Source organism: Maylandia zebra, linkage group LG7 (genome assembly GCF_041146795.1).
Source record: "Maylandia zebra isolate NMK-2024a linkage group LG7, Mzebra_GT3a, whole genome shotgun sequence".
Lineage (NCBI taxonomy): Eukaryota > Metazoa > Chordata > Actinopteri > Cichliformes > Cichlidae > Maylandia > Maylandia zebra.
In genome coordinates, this window is record NC_135173.1 from 38,389,756 (window position 1) to 38,394,218 (window position 4,463).

Sequence of the window (4,463 nt, forward strand, 5' to 3'; positions counted from 1 at the left end):
GTAAAGACGAGACAGGGCATCAGCCTTGGCGTTCTTGGAACCTGGACGGAAAGAGATGGCAAACTTGAAGCGATCAAAGAACAGAGACCAACGGGCCTGGCGGGCGTTTAGACGCTTAGCTGTTTTGAGGTAAGTAAGGTTTTTATGATCTGTGAAGATGGTGAATGGGTGTTCAGCTCCTTCCAATAGGTGACGCCACTCTTCCAGGGCTAACTTAATAGCCAGCAACTCTCTGTCTCCTACATCATAGTTGCGTTCAGCTGACGAGAGTCGACGTGAAAAAAAGGCACATGGGTGTAACTTGGCCTTGGAACCTGAATGCTGTGAAAGGACCGCTCCGACGCCGACGTCGGACGCGTCTACCTCTAGAACAAATGGCTTGGAGTGATCTGGGTGACACAATACTGGAGCTGAAGTAAATAGGCGCTTGAGCCTACTGAATGCTACCTCAGCTTCAGGTGTCCAGATGAACTGTCTTTTGGTGGATGTGAGTGTAGTGAGAGGAGTGGCTACCTGGCTGTAGTTGCGAATAAACCTCCGGTAGAAATTGGCAAAGCCGAGGAAACGTTGTAGGTGCTTGCGTGACGTGGGCGTGGGCCACTCCAGGATCGTGCGGATCTTGGCTGGATCAGTCTTCACCTGCCCTCCTGCGAGTATATAGCCAAGAAAAGTGACAGATTGTGCATGAAACTCACATTTCTCGGCTTTGACGTAAAGTCGGTTTTCCAGGAGGCGTTGGAGGACTGCTCGGACGTGGACATGGTGTTCCTGGGGGGTCTTGGAGAAAATGAGTATGTCATCAAGATAAACAAAGACAAACTGGTTCAGGAAATCACGGAGCACGTCGTTGACCAGGTTCTGAAAGACAGCGGGGGCATTGGTTAACCCAAACGGCATGACCAAATACTCAAAATGACCTAGGGGCGTATTAAAAGCCGTTTTCCATTCGTCCCCCTCCCTGATGCGGACAAGGTGGTAGGCATTGCGGAGATCCAGTTTGGTGAATACGGTGACTTCATGGAGGGGTTCGAAGGCTGAGCTGATAAGGGGTAAAGGATATCTGTTTTTAATGGTGATGTCGTTTAACCCTCTGTAGTCTATGCATGGACGGAGTGATTTATCCTTCTTTTCCACAAAAAAGAAGCCGGCGGCCACTGGAGAGGAGGATGGGCGGATGATACCTGCAGCTAATGACTCGTGGATGTACTTTTCCATGGACTCTCTTTCTGGTCTGGAGATGTTGAATAGCCGGCTAGAGGGAAGCGGAGCACCAGGTAGAAGGTCGATAGCGCAGTCATAAGGCCTGTGGGGTGGTAAGGACGACGCTTTGTCTTTACTGAAAACTTCCTGGAGGTCATGGTACTCAGGTGGGACGAGTGTGAGGTCAACTGGATCAACGCCCGAGGTGTTAGTGTCAGGGGCACCCGGCGATAGGGCAGACTTGAGGCAGTGGGCTAGACAAAAAGGGCTCCAACTAGCGATTTTACTTCCAGACCAGTCTATATGAGGGTTGTGTTTCTGTAGCCAGGGGTAGCCTAGGATGAGTGGTGAATCAGGAGAAGAGAAGGTGAATAAGGTAATGGCTTCATGGTGGTTTCCAGAGGTGACGAGGGTTACGGGGCCAGCCTGATGGGTTATCTGAGAGAATATTTGATCGTTTAATGCGGTAACAGGGATGGGAGGATCGAGAGTCTTGAGTGGCAAATGAAGGCGTCTAGCGAGAGCTAAATCTATTAAATTTTGCTCTGCTCCGGAATCAACGAGAGCATGGAGGGGGTGAGAAACCTTATTTAGACACAGGGTGACTGGTAGAATTAACCGGGGTTTGGAACTGAAAGAGGATCCGCCCACCTGTATCCCCGAAATTACCGGCGGGCGGAGCCTTTTGGCCGAACCGAACACTGCGCTAACCTATGCTCCACTGAGCCACAGTAAAAACACGCGCCCGACCGAAGCCGTCGTTCTCGCTCCTCTGGTGTGAGACGAGAGCGGCCGATTAGCATAGGCTCCGGAGCGGCGTCCGTTTCCACGGAAACGGGAGCGGATGTTGACACCGGACGTGACGGTGGAGGAAGTGAAAACGTACGAGGCGCGGGTTTACGATGTTTCTGGTTCTTTTCTGCCTCCCTTTCCCTCAGGCGATTATCTATCCGAAGGGAAAGGGAGACCAAGTCTTCAAAGGATTTGGGCTCATCGCGGGAAGCGAGCTGGTCTTTGAGCTCGTCGTTTAAGGCGCGACGGAACACTCCCCGAAGGGCATGATCGGGCCAATTGGCCTCGGCGGCTGCGGTACGGAAGTCGATAATGAACTCAGCGACACTCCGGCTCCCCTGTTGCAATCCGAGCAACCTTTCATCAGAACTACCCTCCGATACTGGGTGAGTAAAGGTCTTTTTAAACTCGCACAGAAAATCATCAAACGAGCAGGTTGGGAGCGGGTGAGCCGACAGGTACGCCTCGGCCCATAACAGCGCCTTGCCCTGTAGCTTAGCCACCAGATATGCTACCCGAGCTGATTCGCTAGTAAATGAACGGGGTGAATGCGTGAACGCGAGAGAACATTTCAGTAGAAAGGCCGTACAGCGGCCCCGCTCCCCAGAGTACGGCTCGGGTTCTGGGAATGCAGCATCGCGAAACACGGAGCCCGAAGGGGTCGGAGCTGGGAAAGACTGGGGAGGTTCTGCCACGGGCGCAGGGGACGCGGAGGATGGGCCTGGAGGAGGGGAAAGAGCCGACTGAATCTCCTGCAGGGAAGCTAATATCCTAGCCTGGGTCTCGCCTATGGCTTGACACCGGGTGTCGAGAACCTGCAACGCTTGCTCATGAGCCCCTAAAATGGCTCCCTGCTTGGAGACTGCTGCACGTACTGGGTCTGCTGAGTCCATTTGTTGGCCAGTTCGTACTGTCACGGCGACGGATGGCCGGTACTGAATAGGACTCAGGTGCAGAAACCCAGAGCGGAGACAGTAGATGATTAAATAGTTTATTACGGTTAAGTGCAAGGGGAACAATAAAAGGGAAACGTGGCAAAGACAGAAAATGACGAGACGTGGAGCCTTGGTGTGGCGTGCCCAGGGGAACGTGGCTAGGGCGAGGGAACGAGGCCTGAGAAGTGGAACGGAGCTGAGTGGGGAACAGTCACACTGAGGGGAGAGGATATAGAAGTTAGGTGGGTAGTGAAGGCAGCTCAGAAGTGGCCAGTATAAGAGCAGCAATTCTTACTTGCAGTTAGGGACCTGGAGTGTTTGAGAGGGGGATGATGAAGATCCAGGGGAGGCTGAGTGGCGTGGAAAGGCTGACCTGAGATCCGGGGCTCCAGATGGAGTGTGATGGCAGGAGGGCAGGCAGGTGAGGCACAGAGGGATTTCCAAAATGATCACTAGGTATTCCAAGTCCGGAGGTGGAGTGAGCCAGGGTGGGTACAGCAACTGTAGCACAAAAGAGTCTTTGTTAGTAAGATGAATCACAGCGAGAATTTGAAACACAAGACCTGTTACCAACATGGGTTGATGACGAACTGGCAGTGAGTGAACATCGATGTGTGGTTTAAATCCCTCTGGCTTGATAGCCTGCAATAGGCTCCAGGTGTGCAGGAGCTGGAGTTGGCCCTGCCCAGGGGCGGATCCCAGGTCAGTTCAGGAGCCTAATGGAAACTCCAGCCACCCACCGTAGACCATGACATTCAGTTGTCGACCCAAGGTTTATCACTGTAGCTATAACAATCACATACGAGTAAGAAAAGGGGCGGGGGAAAAAAAAGAAATATTAGAGAAGCACATACATAAAAAAAACCAACTCCACTATTATCCAAAGATTTTCTTTTATTTCCTTTTTTTTTGTCAAACCATTTGACACTGATGATTCAAGCATAAAAAATGCACCTAACTCAAGGGATCGACCGGTGTGTCTACAGATAATGGGCAACTTACCATTGCCATTAACATTTTACCAAGAGCCCAAAATGTTATCTTTAGGCACTTTTTTTACTTGCAGCTTGTTCGAAACGCACATAATTTGTTCCAGTTTCTTTAGCTGAAGCTGCCATGCCAAAGATAAAACAGTTTGAGAGGCAGAAAATGATATTATTGTACCAACAAGATGATTCCCAAAGCGCTATTAGCTGAAAATTTGGAATATCAACTTCATGTGCAGTATGTCTTTAAACAGTAAGTATAAACACTATCTACAGCAAACCATTTTTGAAAGTCACATCCTTAAGAAATGGGAAAAAAATCCAGATCTGACTGGACCTGAAAGATGCATCTGGCCCTTCAGTTGATCCATCTAGTGCCTCAGTAGAAGTCAAGAACCTGTTAAGAGCCCATTATTAAGGAACCGGATGGGGAGAAAAACAGACATGTGCCAAATTACACAAGATATGGACTGAAACTCAGTGGCAACAGGCCTTATGGAATGAATACATCCAAATTTACATTTTTGGTTCGAATCTTCATCAACAAGTA

The 4,463-nt window shown here is 50.1% G+C and overlaps 1 long non-coding RNA gene across 1 annotated transcript; it reads right to left on the reverse strand.

Annotated features, from left to right (window-relative positions):
- Positions 1-2,975: 2,975 nt before the first annotated feature.
- LOC112435151 (uncharacterized) lies at positions 2,976-3,671 on the reverse strand. Its single transcript, XR_003024449.2, has 3 exons — positions 3,502-3,671; positions 3,223-3,428; positions 2,976-3,143 (listed from the first exon to the last, which is right to left on the reverse strand). It is a non-coding gene; the product is annotated as an uncharacterized LOC112435151 (long non-coding RNA).
- Positions 3,672-4,463: the final 792 nt, after the last annotated feature.